The sequence below is a fragment of the Cryptotermes secundus genome, unplaced genomic scaffold (genome assembly GCF_002891405.2).
Source record: "Cryptotermes secundus unplaced genomic scaffold, Csec_1.0 scaffold1003, whole genome shotgun sequence".
NCBI classification, from domain to species: Eukaryota; Metazoa; Arthropoda; class Insecta; order Blattodea; family Kalotermitidae; genus Cryptotermes; species Cryptotermes secundus.
Genome location: NW_019733847.1, coordinates 392955 through 414451, shown reverse-complemented (window position 1 = coordinate 414451; position 21497 = coordinate 392955). Strand labels below are relative to the sequence as shown.

Sequence of the window (21497 nt, the reverse complement as noted above, 5' to 3'; positions counted from 1 at the left end):
ATCCGTCTGATTAAGCTTCTCAGTTATTTTCTTTTTAAAAGAAAATTCAGAATCTCGGTCGAAGGTTAAATATCTTCTCCATGGATATACAAACAGGGGTGCCACAAGGTTCCGTTCTGTCCCCCACATTGTACAGTATATATGTGTGTATATGTATAAATGATGGGGCACGCGGTAGCGTACTTTGTTGAGGCACTATGCTACAAGCCAGAAGGTCGCTGGTTCAAGTCCCGATGAGATCATTGGATTTTTTCAATTTACCTAAGCCTTCCAGCCGCAATATGGCCCTGGGGTCGACTCAGCCTCTAACAGAAATGAGTAGCGGGAATATTCTTGGGGGTAAAATGCGGCCAGCGCGTAGGGCTGACAACCTTTCCCGCCATGTGTGAGCCGATTGTCTAGAGAATGTGGGAACCTCAACATCTCGCAACCCTATGGGCCTCCAAGGCCTGTGACAGGGATAACTTTACTTTTTTTACTTTTTATATACAAATGATATGCCCCAAGGAACTAATGTCGGTCTCTTTGCTGACGACACCTGTATATATGCGACAGATAGTAAAGTGGGGTATGTTCTCAGAAAGCTGCAGTGAGGTCTCAGTGCTATTGAGACGTGTGGGCACTGGAACATAAAATCATATGACTGTAAGACTCAGGCTATCTGCTTTTCTCATGAACCTAGGCTTCCGGAGCTCATCTTACACTGAATGGACTAAGTATCCCCTCCGTCAGTTATGTAAAATACACGTACATCGGTGTCATCTTCGACGAGAGGATTACATGGAGACTGCACATAGAAATGTTTGAAGTCAATGCCTTCAGAACATTTATCAGAATCTGCTCCCTATTGAGAAGTGAGCCTTTAAGCGTCAGCATTAAACTATCCCTCCATAAAGCGCTGATTAGATCAATAATGATTTATGCTTGCCTCGCCTGGGAATTCGCGGCAGACACACACCTCTTAAAATTGCAGCGCCTGCAAAACAAATTCCTCCACACCATTGGAAAATTTGCAAGTTGCATACTGGTCCGAGATTTGCACACGGCTTTCAACCTTCTGTATATATATGGATATATAACAATATTGTGCAGGCAACAAGCGGAAGTCATACAAAATCATGAGAACGAATATGTTCGCGGTATAGGACAAGGTGAAGCCAAACATAGAAAATATCACCATCATCAGTAATCTGTCAAGACGACAGGTCCACAGTCTCTTCCAAAACAATTCCTCCACTTGATGCGATCTAGAGCTTTCTCCTTCAAATGAGAATATCCTCTTCTGTCCCCAAGGTCATCCAGCATCTTCTTACGTCTTCTTCCTCGTCTTCTTGTCACTTCTATCCGCCCCTCTATCTTTCCTTCGATAACTTCTTTTAGAATGCAGTTTCTGCGTAAAACATGAACAATCCAATTAGCCTTCCGTTTTCTTATTTCATGTAGGATATTCCTCTGCTCACTGACTCTAATTAACACTTCTTCATTTCTCACATTAGAAAATATAAGAGGTATAAATTTGGCGGCGGCCAAACTTGCGACTAGGCTGCCACTGTGGCATAAGATATGTAAGATAGGCATGATCTGCTCTCTGTACTGACAGAGGGCTTGTATATAATGCAAAGAGAAGAATTTTCAATAACACGCTATATGTGATACGTACATTTGACGAAGGCCAAGCTTATTCATAAGAGACAAACCCGTCGTCTCGTCAGAGAGGATGTTACATAATGACTTATGACCCTAAGGGTTTCAGTTGCAAAAAAAAACTGTGTTCGTGAACCTCAAGGGGCTTGGCACGAAGACGAACTGATTGGCAGTAAATCGCCAGTCGTAAAGTAACTCTGACTTTTAATCAGTCGAGATTGTGAGGGATTTGTTATGTGTTTGATTTGAGAGCCGCCAGCCGTGGAGGACAGGAACCGTTGCTCACGGAAGCCGAGTCGTAACCTAGCAACGGCCAATAAAGACGAACTGAGAAGTCTTAGTCTGTGCTGTACTGAAATGTGGAGTGTGTAGGTTAGCGATAACGTAATTGCTTATAGTTACGAGTTATAGATGTTCAGTAAATCCAATTACCAATCCAAACCACGTGAATAGTCACTAACACGTGATATTACTGATAAATAATCTAGACGAAACACATCTTGGCTGAGCAGGGAATAAAATGGAGATCTTCCACTCTGCAGGATGAGAGTCGATAAATAGTAGAAATACCTTAAAAAGATTTTATCTGGAGCATTCAAGACAAGACTCCTTCAAGGGTCTTACCAAGTTTGGGGCGTACATTGGAAACTAATATGCTGAGTGCTTAAGGCTACTGGAATTGTTTTCCCCCAAAGGCAGCACTAGTTACCAGTAACACCGCGAATTAAATCATGCTGACAATGAATATACCAGCCCTTCAAAAAGCAGGAAAAGTCATTAATATGTTAGCACATAACTGAGTATTACCCTTAAAAAAAAGTAAGTAAAGGTATTCCTGTAACAGGCCTTGGAGGCCCATAGGGCAGTGAGACGTTGAGGTTCCCACATTTTCTAGACAATCGGCTCATAGACGGTAAGGTTGTCAGCGTTACGCGCCGGCCGCCCTTAACCCCCAAGGAGATTCCTGGTGCTCATTTCTGTTAGAGGCTGAGTCGACCCCAGGGCCATAGTGTGGCTGGAAGGATTAGGTCAATTGAAAAAAAAATCCAATGACCTTATCGGGATTCGATCCCGCGACTTTCCGGCTTGTAACATAGTTCCTCAACTAACTACGCTACCGCGTGCCCCCGAGCATTAACCTAAGCCTAATTAATCTAATTCGGTCCCTGTCGTCCCTTGTATTTAACATCAATTTTAGTGGTAAAAAGGTAAATTATCCCTGGGCTTAGTTAATTAAGCATGCCGCCGTGTGAGCATGTGTGGGGAGTGGAAGTTTAGCTCCACCGATGTTGACCAAGGCATTAAATGGAGATGAGTGGTCAGGTTCACGCCCCTGCCGCTTTACCCTGAAGGAAACAACCCTCGGTACACATTGTATAAGAGGCTGATTAGACCCCGAGCTGGTCTGAACGTTATGGGCAAAAATCTCTTACAGGAATCGAACTCAGAGCCCAAGGTAGTCCAGCCTACTTACAGGCTGACATATCCCGGCTCCCAACAACTATTATAATAGATTAGAAATTGTATAATACAAGAACTACATAAATACGGTCATTTATGATCGAACACATATTCGTATAAATTAATGATTTTTCATAGTTTCTTAAAATTTTCTTTTGACATTCAGCTTTCCTATACCTAATTTTATGCTTCTTACCTCTATTTTGTGTTTGCATATTTTGTTTATACATACATCCCCTTCTCAAGTGGTTCAGTACCTGGTGATAAGGACTAACCTTATCTAACCGTCCCCAAGATTAAGAAGGCTTCTCGTTCGAAAATTTGGAGTCGTTATTTTTAAACGTCTGCTAGACCCGTCTCTTCCAAGCCCACCGGTTCCAAACAGCTTGCAACTTGCGTTCCATAGTCCCACCGCGACAAGACAAAATTTCTTGTCGTATAATTTAATGTTCTCACGGCTCTGATTATGAGTTCTATCTTCTGGGATATAAAGCCGTGTAGTCCGTTGAAAAATTCAACTGACGTTTCGGAGTAAGATGTACCCTCCATTTTCAGGGTCGAAGAATAATCCGAGCAAGAAACTACCCTGAAATCAGGCGGCAGATGAAGGCAACATGTTCTTCCGAGACGTCGTTTAATTTTCAACGGACTACTCGCTTTATATCCCAGAAGATAAAACTTTTTTTTTGTTTCAATTAGTATTACAGGTCTCTAAATTTTGCCGTTAAATTAGTCATTAATGATAGGTATTGCCGGTCACGGTAGCCGAGCGGTCTAAGGCATGTACTGTCTTCGCTCGCTTGGAAACCGGGATCGTGGGTTCGGATCTGTTTCCTGTGAGGTACGAACTGAATTCTTATATATTATTCTTATACACTGCCGGTCACAGTAGCCGAGCGGTCTAAGGCATGTACTGCCTTCGCTCGCTCGGAAACCGGGATCGTGGGTTCAAATCCCACTCACGGCATGGATGTTTAGTTTGTGTGTGTGCGTTTTTCTGTGTTTGTGTACAGGTAGAGGCCTTGCGACGAGCTGATCACCCGCCCAAGGAGTCCTACCGAATGTGTAAGATCTAGAAAAACCGAAGTGAACGAAGAAGTTCATGGAGGTAGGCCTAGGCCCACTGGGGCTGTATGCCAAGGGAAAAAAAAATAGGTGTTAATTTTAAAGCCTTACGTCCCAGGCCATCATCAGGTTCCGCCAATGGGATGCGTACCACTGGTTGAGAAACAATGTTCTGCCTTCTGAAACAAGAAAAGTAATGATTACGATAGACTGTAACATTGCCCCTGTATCCATGCATATATATCGATACATATCGATACAGTTGAACGATTTGTAGGGCTACGCGGTAGCTTAGTTGGTTGAAGCACTTTGCTACAAGCCGGAAGGTCGCGAGTTCAAGTCCCGATGAGGTCATTGAATTTTCAATGACCTAATCCTTCCAGCCGCGCTATGGCCCTGGGGTCGTATCAGCCTCAACAGAAATGAGTACCAGGAATCTTCCTGGGGGGTAAAGGGCGGCTGCCGCGTAAGGCTGACCTCATCGCCATCTGTGAGCCGATTGTCTAGAAAATGTGGGAACCTCGATATCTCACAAGCCTCTAGGCCTTCACGGCCTGTTACAGGGATAGCTTTAATTTTCACCTTTTGGCCGATTTTCATGTAATTCGGTGCCGGTACTCGGCCATTTGAATACAGTCCAGTATAAAAGCCTGAAGTTTTGTACATTGATCTTAAGAAAGTATTCAATTTCGTCATGGAATTTTGTACTCTCTAACATAACATGGCGGTTTAGTAACGATAGTTTGTTACTTAATGGGGGTCAAGCATGCGAAACTTTGGCTTTGACTATGAAGAGTACTATCTACAGAGAGAACTCGATGTTTCTGAGGAAAATATCGCCTCCATTTTCAGGATATAGAATAAATCAAGGAAGAAAGGAAGCTTGCCGCATGTTTCTGTTGGTTTATTTCTTGGATTAATTTCGACCCTGAAGATGGAGGTGATATATTTGTTCAAAACATCGGGTTGTCTCCTAAATACACGACGTTACAACCCAGAGGATCGTATTCTTTATTTATAAATTGTTTATTAAATATGTTTAAATTTTATAAATATGAGGGAATGGGAAATTTTGAATTTATGAGTGACATTTTCCAGGAAGTTCAAATGTATAGAGCCTAATAGAAAAAAATTACACACGAAAGCAAATAGCAAATTGTACCTTTCTGCAGAGCCTACAAATTACTTTATATCTGGGAGATTGAGCTCCGGAAAATCTTCTCTGAATTTCCTGTAATGAACTTTATCATCTCTCCATTTTCCTCACATTTTACATCTCGAGACTTTCATACGAAAGTTCACATTAAACTAAAAACTCCTTGGCCTTTATTCCGCAAGCGAACTATACCGACGGAGCGACCGCCGCTTGTCGGCGAAGTTAGTGTCAAGTTTTGCGGATAGAGAGTGTCACGTGGCCAACGCAACGAATCCCCACGGCCTTTAATCTGGGTTCTCTAGACCGGAGCCGCTATTTCCTTGAAATAGCTCCTCAATTATCCTCACGAGGCTAAGTGGACGCAGTTCCAGACCCACCACTTTTTTTTTCAGAAAATGTGGTAGCGCCGGGAATCTAACCCGGGACCTCTGGATCTGTAGGCAGGAACTCCGACCACCAGACCACAGAGGCGGTCCCGACATTTCACATTGTATTAAAAAATGGTATTAATTTTCTAACGTATCGGATATTTGGCAAGGACTGCAAGTGCTTCTTGAACACACTGTATATACTAAAATAGCTACGGGGTTATCTCTAGAAGCTCCTGCTCTACTTACCGCTCTTATCTCTGTATTCAGTTTGTTCTTATTCTCTTCCCTTGATACTTTAAAGCTGAATTCTTCAGAAATTTATTTTAGAAGCAAGACAACTTATCTACTCCGTTCAACATGAGCCTCTAATACACCTCTGTACTGTATCCAACTCACTTACTCACTCATGGAGCTGAGCCCTTCTTGAGAACCTACTAATTGTACAGCTACTCAAGAATTTCCCAGCATTCTATGGTACCCGAAGTTTCATTACCGTGTTCACAAGAGCTCTCCACTTGTCCATCCTCTCTAATATCCATTTTAATATTGTCCTCCCACCTACGCCTTGGTCTTCTCTTTCCATCCGGCTTTCCCACCAATATCCTATATGCATTTCTCCTCTCCCCCATTCGTGCTACATGCCCTGCCCACCTCATCCTCCTTGATTTGATCATTCTAATTTTACTTGGAGAAGAGTACAAGTTATGAAGCTCCTCATTATGCAGTTCTCTACTGTATCCAAGTTGGGATACAGAACCAGCATGGAGCAACTTTTATTTACTTCAGTTCTACAGAGTTAGTGAGGTTCTGGGCAGCGCCATAGCTCTAGCGGTTAGTCGCTGGCTTCCCGATCCCGGGTCTGGTCAAGTGGGATTTGTTGTGGACAAAGTGGCGCTGGGGCAGGTTTTCTCCCAGACTTCGGTTTACCCTGCCAATCTTAATTCCACCAGTTGCTCCATAATCACCCTCACCTATCATCTGCGGCTGGTACAATAGGCCAGAAGTGGCCGCAGTACAAGGGACTTAGTCCCACCCCACTAGCAATAAAAGTGATCTTGTGGACTGTTTCGTGTCCGTCTTCCGGCAAACCGAAGGAATATAACAGTTCGGATCTGCTTCTGTTCTTCAGGCTGTACTCAGTTGGAGGTCAAGTACTTAAAATCTTCTGCATATAGTCTTTTTTTTTTAATTCGCGGAGGGGGGGAGTAGATTCCAGCTGGGTCATCTCGCCACGGCGGCCACTGTTTTACGTATTGTACCTGTCCTGGGTGATTATGATGATGGAGAATTTAGTGGAATGAAGATTGGCAGGGGAAACCGAAGTACTCGGAGGAAACCTGCCCAAGCGCCACTTTGTCCACCACAAATCCCACTTGACCAGACCAGGGCTCGAACCCGGGCCGCCGCGGTTGGAAGCCAGCGACTAACCGCTTGATCTATGGCGCGGCAAATAGACATCCTGGACCATACATGACAACTAAACACTTCAGATTACGAAAAATTTATTGTAACTATTAAAAATTATTTTTTTCTGTTAGTGGGAACTTTGGAATTATAGTCCGTTTTTATATCGCATTACTAAAATGTTTACAAACACAGTTCGTACAGTTTAATTGGTTCCTAGTTCTAAGGCTGACAGATAGATGCCGCTGGCGGCGGCGACTCCTGCCACGTGTCCGTGAGAACTACTAAAACTCAGACTACAGCAGTTAAATCTGATACATCATAACCCCGGATCGAGCCTCAATCCCACATAAATGCACTTGTTTGTACATTCCTCGGAGCTTTTCAAAATAAATGAATTCAGTGTACAAAAGCAAACGTCGTAATTCTTGAGGGAGCAGGATTGTGACGTAGCGCTGATTCCAGAGCCGTGTTCCAGGTGGTAGCATTCACGCTGTGTTGCATGTTTAAATTTAACTGTGGCTGTAACCAAAGCCTCCTTCCGGCCGTACTTAACCCCACGGATCACCTAATGCCTTCATGCTGTGAACGCAGGAGAGTAGTGGGAGGAAGGGGGGAGCAGGAGAATGATTAGAAGGATAAGAAGTGGAAGCAGAAGAAGGAGAAAATGGCGGTTAAGGAGAAGAATATGACAATAATATGGGAAGAGAAGAAGATAAAAGAGGAAAAGAGGATGAGTAGAAGGGAAAGGTGGAAGAAGGGGAGGAGAAATGGAAGGAAAAGAACGGGAAGATGGGAAGATGGAGGAAGAGGGGATGAGTAGAAGGCACTTGTGGAAGAAGAGGAGGAGAAGCGAAAGGAGGAGAGCGGAAGATGGGAAGATGGAGGAAGAGGGGATGAGTGGAAAGGAAAGGTGGAAGAAGAGGAGGAGAAGTGAAAGGAGAAGAGCGGAAGATGGGGAGATGGAGGAAGAGGGGATAAGTAGAAAGGAAATGTGGAAGAAGAGGAGGAGAAGCGAAAGGAGAATAGCGGAAGATGGAGGAAGAGGGGATGAGTAGAAGGGAAAGGTGGAAGAAGGGGAGGCGAAGTGAAAGGAGAAGAGAGGAAGATGGGAAGATGAATGAAGAAGAGGGAATGAGTAGAAGGGAAAGGTGGAAGAAGAGGAGGCGAAGTGAAAGGAGAAGAGCGGAAGATGGAGGAAGCGGGGATGAGTAGAAGGAACAGGTTGAAGAAGAGGAGGAGAAGTTAAAGGAGAAGAGCGGAAGATGGGAAGATGGAGGAAGAGGGGATGAGTAGAAGGAAAATGTGGAAGAAGAGGAGGAGAAATGAAAGGAGAAGAGCGGAAGATGGAGGAAGAGGGGATGAGTAGAAGGAAAAGTTGGAAGAAGGGGAGGAGACGTGAAAGGAGGAGAGCGGAAGATGAAGGAGGAAGAGGGGATGAGTAGGAGGAAAAGGTGGAAGAAGAGGAGGAGAAGTGAAAGGAGAAGAGCGGAAGTTGAAAGAGTAAACCGTCAAGTGTGATTGATAAAAGTTTTGTTTTAAAATTTTCATCCTTTACATGTTTCGGCCAAAACAGGCATCTGCAGAAGGATATATTCAGGACACATGGAAACTGCTGTTACCGTGGCACAGACATAGAAGTTATCTCTTGTAACTAATACCAAGATGTACATGTTAAAACATCTAAAAATTATTACGGTTAGTCTGTTTAATAAGCAGTGTTCAATTTTGTTTTAACGCAGAACCAACTTGGTTCGAGTTGTTACAGTTCTTCTCCTTAGCGGAAGTTGAATATATTGCACAGCGTGGTAAAGTTGTCTGATCCGTGGTTTCGTTTTCTGATCCGTGGTAGGAAGCAGAAACGGGGTAATTACATTTTTATGCAACGTAAGATAAAGGTAAAATTGTCCCTGTACTTAACTAATTAAGCACTACGCCGTGAAGGTGTATGTGGATGTATAGATCTACATTTTCGTGATCTCGGTACAAGTTGAAGATGAGTGGTCAGCTTCACTTCCCGGCCGTTTTACTCCCGGGGAAAGAGACCCCGGTACCCATTCGATAGGAGGTTAGGTTGACCTCAGAGCCTGTGGGAACGACTTGGAGAAGTGAAAATTGTTCTTCCGACCCCTCGATCATCCAGCCCGTAGCCAGTCGCTATACCGACTGAGCTATCCCGGCTTCTACATTTTTATATAATCTATATTATAAGCCGCTGACTCATCTGTTCTCTTTACAATCGGTATAATGACCACAAAGTCGAAGTTAAGAATGCCTGGAGTTTTACCTCTGCTCCCTCATGCTTCGTAGCTTTATGTTGAAGAACAGAGCTAACCCTGCTTCAGACATTACCCCCTTTCCGAGAAGCACAGCATAACAAAATTTTTATGTACTGTTTGCTAGAACATATAAAGTTGTAAATGTGAAACAGAGGAAGATGGAACAGACTTAATGGTGTCAAAGGGAAACATGAAAACATTAAATGTGAAATACATAGGGGCGCAAAAAACATATATACTCACTTTAACAGAGGTCACCTACGGACATTTTCGAAATTGAACCAAAATGAACTGAAATCACATATTCCCTACATTGAAGGGTGTACGCTGTATTTTTGGGCCCCATTTGTATATACACGCAAGACAGATCACAGTTTCAGAAAAGAAAGTAAAAAAAAGTAAAGGATCCCCGTAGTTGGTTGAGGGGCTATGCTACAAGCCGGAAGATCGCGGGTTCAAGTTCCGATGAGGTCATTGGATTTTTTTCAGTTCACCTAGTCCTTCCAGCCGCACTAGGCCCTGGGGTTGACTCAGTCTCTAACAGAAATGAGTACCAGAAATTTTCCTGGGGAGTAAAGCACCATAGGCTCGTAAGGCTGACAACCTTACCGCCATCTTTGAGCCGATTGTCTGGATAATGTGGGACCCTCAACATCTCACAACCCTATGGGCCTTCACAGCCTGACACGGGGATAGCTTTACTTTACTTATCCCTCTAACAGGCCGTGCAGGCCCATAGGGTTGTGAGATGGTGAGGGTTCCACATTCCTGTTCTTGGAAACGGCCCCTTTAGTGGCTCCAGATCTATTCATATCACCTCTCCAGCCTTGAAAACGACCCTTTTAAGGGCCCTAGAACTATTTCTCCCACATTCCCGTTCTTGGAAACCGCCCTTTTGGGGGCCCCAGAACTATATTTCCAACGTCTCTGTTCTTGAAAGCGGCCCTTTAATAGCTCCAAAACCTTTCGCCCTTCTCTTCATTCCTGTTGATTCAGTCAGGGCCCCTGTCTTCCCTCTCATATCAATGTACCACTTTCCCTACACCCATCTCACTCTTGTACCCTGAAGATGGAGGCAGCCTTATTGCTCATAAAAGTTGATAAACATCTATCAGACTACACGGCGTAAGATCCAAGATCTTCATACACATTCAAGTTGAACTCTCTAAATAAAATATCAAACTGTGACAGACAGAGTTTTAATGAGATTTCAAGGTATCGCAGTTCAAATAAGCATAATACCCACTGGTTATTTGATGACACGGCAGAATCTAGTTTAGTGCTGACTTCAGACACAAGATCTTAAGTAAAATGTATATTGTGCTTTCAGTCACATTATTGCAACAAGAAACGCGGAACACTGCAAATCGTTCGGGATATCGTCCTTGCTGACGCAAAGTTTCATGTCTCCATCAATCTGACACGTGTCTCCCAGATCTGGATATATATAACGTCGCCATTTTAGTGCAGATTTCTTATATCTTATCTTGTAAATGGCAGCTGTCATCGTTTTCATTTTGTCTGATGACTCCCCTCTTACAAATCGGTTCAGATGTGTTTCCGGGCTGTCGGTGTCATGTTCAGAAGCTTTGCCATTAATGTCTGGCTTCATATTTTCCCCGCAAGATAACAGATTCCCCTTCATCTCACAAGAGGTCAATATGCGGATAAAGTTCTCACTTTATTTTGTAAAGCAATTGCCGTTTTTATACAAACGAAGCACAAAAGATGCTGTTTCTGAGAGCTGTTGCCATGCATCGTAAGCAGACCCTACACGAAACAAACCATTGTACATCGCGGTCAAGTTTATAGGGCTCTTAATTCATACAGGTCTATTGTAAATTAATTATTTGATAAGAAATTTGTGTGTTTTCGAAACTTCTACACATACAATCGTGAAACAATTTGAAAACATGTTAACTCACAGAGTTCATCTTGAAATATTCGGTATGTTGGCCGCCTCTGTGGTCTAGTGGTCAGGGTTTCAGGCTACAGATCCACAGGTCCCGGATTCGATTCTCGGCGCTACCAGATTTTCTGAGAAGTAGTGGATCTGGAACGGGGTCCACTCAGCCTCGCGAGGATAATTGAATGGAAAAGTAGCGGCTCCGAAATTAACGGCCGTGGGGATCCGTTGCGTTGTCCACGCGACACCCTCTATCCGCTGAAGTTGACGCTAACTTCACCGACAAGCGGCGGTCGCTCGGTCGGTATAGTTCGCTTGCGGACTAAAGTCGCGGTGTTACTGATTATGGTGGAGTTTATTTTAGCATTACGCCGATACGTCCCTTGAAAACTGCTTGTGGTCTGTCCGATTCGTCTCTAATGTTTCTCTTCTGTGTTTATTTTCAGGTAATCAATGGAATATCTCTCTTCAAGTTTTCCAGTCTGACTTCGGTACGGTGGAGACGGGACATGGCCTCTCGAGAACGGTAGGGAACAACGGTCTTCTTGAAGATTACTTTCTTCTGGGATGTCGTATAGCGTTTCGGATGAACATCTTGCCTCCATCTTCAAGATGATTTTCTCTTCTACCTTGAACATGAAGGCAGCAGGTTCTTCCAAGAATATTGGTATCTACGTACGACACTATACGGTGTCATATTCTAGAACAATGGTTCTCAACCTTCGTGAGACCGCGGCCCGGTATTCTTTTTATAAGACAAGGGCCGGTATAATTGATGACGTGGTCCGGTACCGGGTTGCGGCCCGGCGGTTGAGAAACAGTGTTTTAGAAAACTGTAATCATATAGTCCGTTCAGTGAGAACATGAAATCTCACGGCAGTTTTCGTTATAACGAAGCTCTGTCGGCAGCTGCGCTATACGTTAATATAGCTATATGTTCTGGGGTATACCGCAATGTAGTCCGTTGAAATTCGACCGACGTTTCGGAGGAAAATGTCACCTCCATCTTCAGGGCGACATGTTCATCCCAAACATCGGCTGAGTTTCAACGTACTGCACTGTACTAGTAGTCCTAGTAGGCAAAATTTATGTAACCACCGCAGTGAATACCTGAAATCCTACACAAGCATTAAGGTTCGGTGTACCTCAGTATGGTTCGTCTTTGCTGTGGCAGCATCTGCAATATTCAGATGTATCCTGCTCGTTGTGTAATAGTCTCTTTAACTTCACAGCTTCAATACCGTGTTACACATAGGCGACCCGCGACCCATAAATTAAGTGAACCTTAAAATGAGTTGGTACACGTAGAGAAGTGTCTCCATATGATAATTGTAGTGTAATATAATATTCACATATCAGTTAGTTTTCAATGAAATCTGCCATATGATTCACAAGGTGCACTGTACTACAAGCTAGACGGTTGTGGGTTCCATTCCCGATAAGGTCATTGGATTTTTCAGTTGACCTAATCCTTCCAGCCGCACTATGACCCTGGGGTTCACTCAGCCTCTAACAGAAATGAGTACCAGGAATTAATTAAATAATTTTCCTGGGGGTAAAGGGCGGCCAGTAGCCGGTCACGGTAGCTGAGCGGTCTAAGGCATGAACTGTCTTCGCTCGCTCGGAAGCCGGGACCGTGGGTTCGGATCTGTTTCCTGTGACGTACGAACTGAATTCTTATATATTATTCTTATACATTGCCGGTCACAGTAGCCGCGCGGTCTAAGGCATGTACTGTCTTCGCTCGCTCGGAAGCTGGGATCGTGGGTTCGGATCTGTTTCCTGTGAGGTACGGACTGGATTCTTATATATTATTCTTATACACTGCCGGTTACGGTAGCCGCGCGGTCTAAGGCATGAATTGTCTTTGCTCGCTCGGAAACCGGGATCGTGGGTTCGAATCCCACTCACGGCATGGATGTTTAGTTTGTGTGTGTGCGTTTTTCTGTGTTTGTGTACAGGTAGAGGCCTTGCGACGAGCTGATCACCCGCCCAAGGAGTCCTACCGAATGTGTAAGATCTATAAAAACCGAAGTGAACGGAGAAGTGAACGGAGAAGTTCACTGAGGTAGGCCTAGGCCCACTGGGGCTGTAGTGCCAAGGAAAAAAAAAAAGGGCGGCCGGTACGTAAAGCTGGCAACCTCACCGCCATCTGTGAGCCGATTGTCTAAAGAAAATGTGGGAACCTCGACGTCTCACAACCCTATGGGCCTCTACTGCCTGTTACAGGGATAGCTTTACATCTGCATAGAAGTTGTTTCTACACTGAAGTAAGATCTAAGAGCTCCCCAACGTTTTACTTCTTAAATTCCCCACAGTCTATACTAACAACATGGCGGATGCGCGAACTCGTGACGTTGAAGCCATACCAGCGCCACTCAATTTCCGTAACTTCTGTTAACCTAGTTTCTCTCTTTGCAGAATTTAAAATAAGATCGTGCTGGTTTGATGGCGATACCTGAATAATCATCAGATTTTGGCGTGTGATATTTCATAGAGACACATAAACGTAACTGTAAATTGCCTGTGAAAACGTGTTTTGTTAGTCAACAATCACGAGCGACGATGCGAACTTTGAGGTTATATCAAACAAATTCAACTTAAAACAGAACCTGATTTTGAGCAGTAAGTTCGTCACGCAAGACCGCCTCTGTGGTCTAGTGGTCAAATTTCCTGGTTACAGATCCAGAGGTTCGGGTTCCATTCCCGGCGCTACCAGAATTTTTGATAAGTCGTTGGTCTGGAACGGTGTCTACTCAGCCTAGTGATAATAACTGAGGAGCTATTTCAAAGAAATAGCAGCTCCGGTCTAGAAAACCGAGATTAATGACCGTGGGGATCCGTTGCGCTGACCACGCGACACCCTCTATCCGCTAAATTTGGCACTAACTTCGCTGACAAGCGGCGGTAGCTCGGTCATTATAGTTCGCTTGCGGACTAAAACCACGGAGTTTATTTTTAAGTTCTTCACGCAAAATAAAATAACATAACAGTAACATATCTGTAGGAATATATATCACATAACAGGAGATTATATTTTATATCTTCTGATTTAAAAATCTTTTGTTTTTATAGACTCATCTAAAATTTCTAACTTGTTTTTTTTATGACTACATTACTTTCTTTCTATTCGTATAACAAAAAGTAGAAATGAAATCTCCAACGTGGGATAAACTCTTCTGAAAATAATCTTACCAGAATTTACGGAAACTTCTCCAGAGCCTGGAGGCCACAGAACCGTCTGTATCCAACGACTTTTAGGGTCCCTTAGAATTTCGTCAGAGAAAGAGAGATTAAACGCTGGAGCAAGAAATAGGAAACTCCAAGGCACACATACAGGGGATCCCCCTCATTAACCCTCCATCTCATCATATTGCTGTGGTAGAGCAGTTCATTTATGAACTCAAGAATAAAAGTTATTATGTATTTATGGCGGCGTCTTCATCCTTAAAGTGTATAGAGGTTCTGGTGCAAATCCTAACATTATGATATTGAAGGACTCCTGCATATTTACACCCAGCGTTGGAAATCAAGATGGATCGGAGTTAGGGCAGAGGGCGTTATTGCTAGGGGGATGTTTCAGGCCCGTGCTGCAATGTTTCCCCTTCACGTTCACCTCCATTTCTCCCCAAACTTCTGCCAGTAATTTGCCTCGAGATATCGTGTCCTTAGTCCTAACGCCGTATGGATCTAACTGTTACAAACAGCCCTTACGGCTTCTCTTTTCCTTCTTCCGTTTATTTATTTTCCTTCACCTAGAACTTCCTTTCATTCTTTTGTGTCTGAGCCTCTCGCGCTTTAGGCTTTGTAACTGTTGCCATGGTTACTGAAGAATTTTCTTTTGTCGTGTTCTCTCAGTTATTAGAATGACCTTTCATAGAAAAGTTAAGCGCGCTTCGCCGCTGTCTCGCCCGAGTTTGATTTCTGTAACTTTTGGCGCGTCCACAACGAAAAGTTACAGAAAATCTGTTAAGTTTGGCATATCAGTTCATCCTTCTGTCTGTCCGCATGTAGAAATTAGAGAATATTTGAACAGATTTTCATTAAATTTGGTATTGGAGTGTACTTCGTCTACAGTAGGAATAAGGGTGAGATATAGTCAGTGACGTAGACTGCTACGTCATCATTGGGCGGATTCTAGATTCTGTTTTCAACGTACTTCTTATATTTGTACGCCACTGCAAAGCTCAAACATACCCGGGGCTATCCTTCCATAAGGTGGCCTACAGAAAGCTTGACGTACTTTGGTTCGTAGAGTAGGGAGTGGAGTCCAGCTGGGTCCACTCGGCACGGCGGCCACTGATTGGCCTATTGTAGCCTGCCCCAGGTGATTATGATGATGGAGAATTTGGTGGAATGAAGATTTGCAGGGAAAACCGAAGTACTCGGAGAAAACGCACCCCAGCGCCACTTTGTCTACCATAAATCATACTTGATCAGACCCAGGATCGAACCTGGGCCGCCGCGGTGGGAAGCCAGCGAGTAACCGCTTGAGCTTTGGCGCGGAATTAGTTCGTAGAGTAGATAGAATTTATTTGGCAACGAACTCAGATTCTGTTGATAGCTCAGTCAGTATAGTGATGGCCTACAGGCTGAATGGCCGGGGCACGATTCCCGGTAAGGGCAAAGGGATTCACCTCTACTCCACAGCATCCAGCCCCTTATCCACTGGGTACCGGAAATTTTTTCCCGGAGTTAAATCAGCCGGCGTGTGAACTTGACCACTCACCTCCATCCAACGCCGAGGTCAAGAATGGTGTAGATATACCTCCACTTTCCCATACATCTTCATTGTGTAGCGCTTAATTAATGAAAACTTTGCCTTTTTTACTTTATATTCCTCCGAAACGTCGGTGGAAGAAAGCCAAATAAGGAACAACAAAACGAGAGCAGTAAGTATAGCGGGTCTGTGCATTCTATTTCGTTCTTGTAGGTTTACTATTGGAATGGAGGTAGTACATTCACCCTAAACGTCAGTGAATTTATATCGAGCTACACGGCTAATGTAGATTAGGACACTGCATCGTAACACGAGAAATTGCTTATGACATGTACCGAGATAGCTTCTTCGATTTGTGAGCATATGAAGACAAAACTTTCCCTGCTGAATCTCAATCCAATATAAACCTCCACGTCCGTGAATAGAAAAGTAGGGTAATATGAAATGTTGGTATTCTTCGTTGGCGCTCACTTTTTATCCTTCGTGTTTCGTACGTGCTTTGGAGTATGCATGGTGTGTTCTCTGGTCTCTGTGTGTGTCTTTGCTTCGTTTTGACTCAGAAGAAACAGAGGTGGAGACATGATCCGATAGATGAAAGCAAAGGAATGAAAGAAAAGAACGGGGACATGGCGTAATGGAAGTGGTGACCTTGATTTTTGATTTACCATACCCTAAAGCACTGCATGTCTTCAATACACCATGAATTAATTAAATCTTTGCTTTGTCTACCACTATGATTCACAGAGATGGTCCCAAGATATAGACACATGCCTGACCAGCACTTTCTTGAAGTTCTATGGAGAAAGAAGTGCTCAACAAATTACAGCCTACAAAGTGATCTAGTATTTGGGTTTCCGGGGTTTGGTTCTCGGCAGGGGGACCACGTCTAGAGAGGCTTTTATTTCCGCCTGTTGTATTGTATTTTATTGTATTGGAGAGGGTGGGTTTCCCCATGCATTTAGACCACCTGTTGGTCCATTGTGCGTCCCCCTATGATATTCTACCAGTCTCTATTCCCTACCGGTACTGGTGCGTGCCATCAGTCCCGACTCAGCCAGAGAGTTCGGCCTCTACTGGCTCAGCGGTATCTCGATGCTTCCCCCATCTACCTTCCAATCCAACGAACAGTCTTATTCGCCCTGGTATAAAGTGGCTGGAACGTGAAGCTGACCGATCAACTCCGATGTATAAATTGATTTATTTAAAGATTGTATCAATAATTGTGACTGGGTAAAGCTTGCTACCATTTAGTCCAGAACCTTTTGTCTTCTCGTCTGCTGTCCAAAAACATAAAAATTAGAATATACAAAACTATAATTTTACCCGTGGTTCTGTATGGATGTGAAACTTGGTCTCTGACATTAAGGGATGAACATAGACTGAGAGTGTTTAAGAACAGGGTGCTGAAGAGAATATTTGGACCGAAGAGAGATGAAGTCACAGGAGTTTGGAGAAAACTGAATAACTTCATAAGCTTCATAACTTGTACTCTTCTCCAAGTATAGTTAGAATGATCAAGTCAAGGAGGATGAGGTGGGCAGGGCATGTAACACGAATGGGGGAGACGAGAAATGCATTTGGGATATTGGTGGGAAAGCCAGAAGGAAAGAGACCACTGGAAAGATCAAGGCGTATGTGGATGGACAATATTAAAATGGATCTTAGAGAGATAGGATGGGATGATGTGTATTGGATCGATCTGGCTGAGGATAGGGACCAGTGGAGGGCTCTTGTGAACACGATTTTTAATTTTCGAGTTCCATAAAATGCTGGAAAATTCTTGAGTGGCTACAGATTTGGCTTCTCCTCAAGAAGGGCTTAGCTCCATGAGTAAGTAAGTAATCAATAATTGAGATTACATAGCGCCGAGTGATTGGACAGTGAGTGAATAATGAATTGAAAATGATGTTGAAAGAAGCAATCGTGACCTTATCTGAAGGACTGTCCGGGAATTAATCAGGACTCAAACCGAAGCTAAGTGACTGAAAGGAACAAAGTCCTTCTAAAGGGGGTAGTAAGACACTCAGGTACCAACGAAATTTCCCTCCTGTTATGGAACTTGAAAGTTCGTTACGAAGCCCACCAATTTTCTTCTCGGGAGCCAGACGAATCCTTCAAACCTGTATCTTCAAGATACATTTCAATTTTCGTTTATGTCTTCTAGTCTTTTAGGTTGTCTTTGCCTTCAGGCCTTCAGATCGAAAGTTTCATGCGTGTCTCATACCTCCTATGCGTGCAACGTGAACCGCCCATCATTGAATTCATAATCCTGATATAGTAAACTGCCAGTTTTCCGGGAATACAGATATCCGTAATGCTCATCATACGATTCATGTAACTAAGCTACAAGCCGAAGGTCGCGGGAACGTATCCCGATGTGGTGGATATTTTCAATTTACCTAAACCTTCCAGCCGCACTATGGCCCTGGGTTCGACTCAGCCTCTAACACAAATGAGTACCAGGAATATTATTGGAATATTCCTGGGGGTAAAGGGCGGCCGGCGCGTAAGGCTGACAACCTTACCCCCGTCTGTAAGCCGATTGTCTAGAGAAAATGTGGGAACCTCAACATCTCACAACCCTATGGGCCTCCACGTCCTGTTACAGGGATAGCATAACTTTACTTTTTACTTTTATTAAAAGAACTTATTTGCGATGCTCGTTTGTTCACCTCCAGTTGGCAGTCCTGACAAAATCTCGCGCGAGTGAGGACTAAATACGACTGCACATGCGTAGTACTGACCATCCCACCACTACTGGGTTGGAGGCAAGTTTTTTGTCTGGTGAATGTGTTATTGACCTCTCGCAAGAATATTATTTTTAAATTATGCTTCTGATGGCGACGGAGAATTTTATGGGATTGTAGAATTGCAGAAATCAAGTGATTAGGAGCTACAGGTATGTGGTAACTATTACTGGCTCAGGTCATATGCAAGCCAACTATATGTAACAGGACGTTATTTCTATGGCAACGGACATGAGTCGAGGTTATACGGCAGAATAGCGTCTAATTTCATTTCCATGTCACAGTTTGTGGCTGTGGTTTGGATTGCATTTTAAATGGCACACCCTGTATAAACAAAAAAAAAGCTATAACGTGCCAGAATTAGTACACTACAAGCACATTTCCTGACTTCCTACAGTGTTAATGGTAGATTCATACAATGAGTTACGAATTAGGCCTATATTAAAATTAGTTTCTCTGTGGAAACAGAATCAGCCTCTTTGCGCATGTGTGGGCTGTGAATCAGATTTACTGGATGAAACACAGGGGTGAATGGATTCTGCTCCCCTCTCTTAGGGGTTGAAGTAAAATTAGTGTGATATATTAGTGTGGTGCCTCTTTCGGTTCTACAGATGATCTTCCCGGTTTTGAGGGCGGGGACTTTCTTCTCCCCTCGAATACCTCACACCGAGAGCATAAAAGGCAAAATTTGTATATAACAGAGCATATATTTGCAGCAATGGGGACGCTGTCATGTTCAGGAAACGTTACGTCCATAGGCTTTTATTTATACTGCAGAAACAAAGAATGGAGCGTTACTTCACATGCCATTTCGTAATAAAAGTTTCCTCCTTTCGGTGTTGGAGTGCTTTACCGCTTAATTGGTCAGAGAGAATGCGACTGCTCTGTTGTCGGTGGCGAACATACGCAGAGCCATCTATTGGCGTTTTACTTATGAGGGAATACAGTAAGACGCCCATTTGCTTTACCATGTCATTTAACTTGAACACTCTTCTTTCTTCCTCTTTTCCTGTTGCTTCAACTTGGAGCATAGGGCATCCGTGAAACTCTCGTTTAATTCAGTTTCTTAATCTTAGACAGTTGGTACGACTGCTTGAACGGAAGATCAGCAAGGCCGCTATCTAACACAAACACAGAAAAAAAAAGGCAAAGAGAGATGCATGCCTTGAATGGGATTCGAAACCACGATCCCAGTGTTCTAGCGAGCGAAGATATTTCATGACTTAGACATTGCGGCCACTGTGATCGGTAGCTTGAACATAGCTGCGTGGATTTTCACGAAATTTAATACTGGAGAAAGAGGTAAAGCTTTCCTTGTAACAGGCCGCGCAGGCTCATAGGGTTGTGAGACGTCGAGGCTGCCACATTTTCTAAACAATCGGCTCACAGGTGGTGGTGAGGTTAAGTAAAGCTGTCCCTGTATCAGGCTGTGAAGGTCCATAGAGTTGTGAGACGTCGATGCTGCCACATTTTCTAGACAAGCGGCTCACAGATGGTGGTGAGGTTAAGTAAAGCTGTCCCTGTATCAGGCTGTGAAGGTCCATAGAGTTGTGAGACGTCGAGGCTGCCACATTTTCTAGACAGTCGGCTCACAGATGGCGGTAAGGTTGTCAGCCTTACGCACCGTCCACCATTTACCCCCCAGGAAGATTCCTGGTACTCATTTCTATTAGAGGCTGAGTCGACCCCAGGGTCATAGTGCGACTGGAAGGATTAGGTAAATTGAAAAATCCAATGACCTCATCGGGAATCGAACCCTCGTCCTTTCGGCTTGTAGCATAGTGCCTCAACCAACTACGCTACCAATTTCGGACGTATCTGAGCGTATCTGGAGCGTAATTGGGGCATAACTCACTGAACAGTTGTCGGGATGAGTTTGTTTTCCATCAAATGATGTAGAGAGATACAGCATGAACCCATTCCACGCCCTTTACACTTTTCCCACAAGGCTTGGAGTTCCCGAGAAAATAAACAAAGTTGATTTTATACCGTCTGGAGGGACTGACGAAGCAAATGCACCAGAATTGTTAAGTTGTGCTTACATTTCCTTGCTTATTCTTTCTACATATCTAACACCCATTATCATGTTGTGGCACATAGATCCGTTACTGGGCAACGGCCGCGAAACAAACAGCTAGACAACGGCCGTTACTAGGCAACGGCCCGTAAACAGTAACAGAAGAAAAATATTTTCTGTGCTGTCCGTGCTGAGGTGTTATAAGCAGGACGAGTTGAAAGAAGTTTAGTTGGTTGGTGAATTAGTCAATGGAGTGGAGTCGGTTGGTGAGTGACTTGGTCGAAAGTTGCTGTAGCTGAAGCCGGGAACAGTTCGGTAACGCAGAGTAAGGGTAACTTCCGCCGTTGAAGCCGTTACCAAGCAACGGATAGGAAGAATGAGAAGACTTTACGTGTGCTATAGTTACAGTCATCTTTAAAGTGTCATAGTTATTTGTAGTTCTGTAAGTGTTCAGTAAATCCCATTACCAATCCAAACCCCGTCTATAGACACACTCTAAAACCGTGAGAGTATTATTCTCTTATCTACACCAATATCTCTCAAATGGAATTTTCCCTTTAGTTTATCTGCCATGCATTTGTATGAATTTCTCATCCCTTCCATGCTATATGTCTCTCCCATCTCGTGTTTGATTTTATCGCCATAATAATATTTTGTAAAACATTTTTCGATATAGCCGGTATAGCGACTGGCTATGGGCTGGACGACCGAGGGGTCGGAGTTCGAA

General features: G+C 43.7%; 1 protein-coding gene across 3 annotated transcripts in view; it reads left to right on the top strand.

Annotated features, from left to right (window-relative positions):
• The window catches only part of LOC111868278 (caskin-2), a 433019-nt gene that overhangs the window by 27978 nt on the left and 383544 nt on the right, over positions 1–21497 (top strand). Inside the window, exon 2 of one of the 3 annotated variants that reach the window (XM_023858787.2) lies at positions 11733–11812. The exons of the other annotated variants lie outside the window; for them this stretch is intronic. The gene's annotated coding sequence lies outside the window, so the exon portion shown is untranslated. The remainder of the gene's footprint in view (positions 1–11732; positions 11813–21497) is intronic. 3 annotated transcript variants of the gene reach the window in all.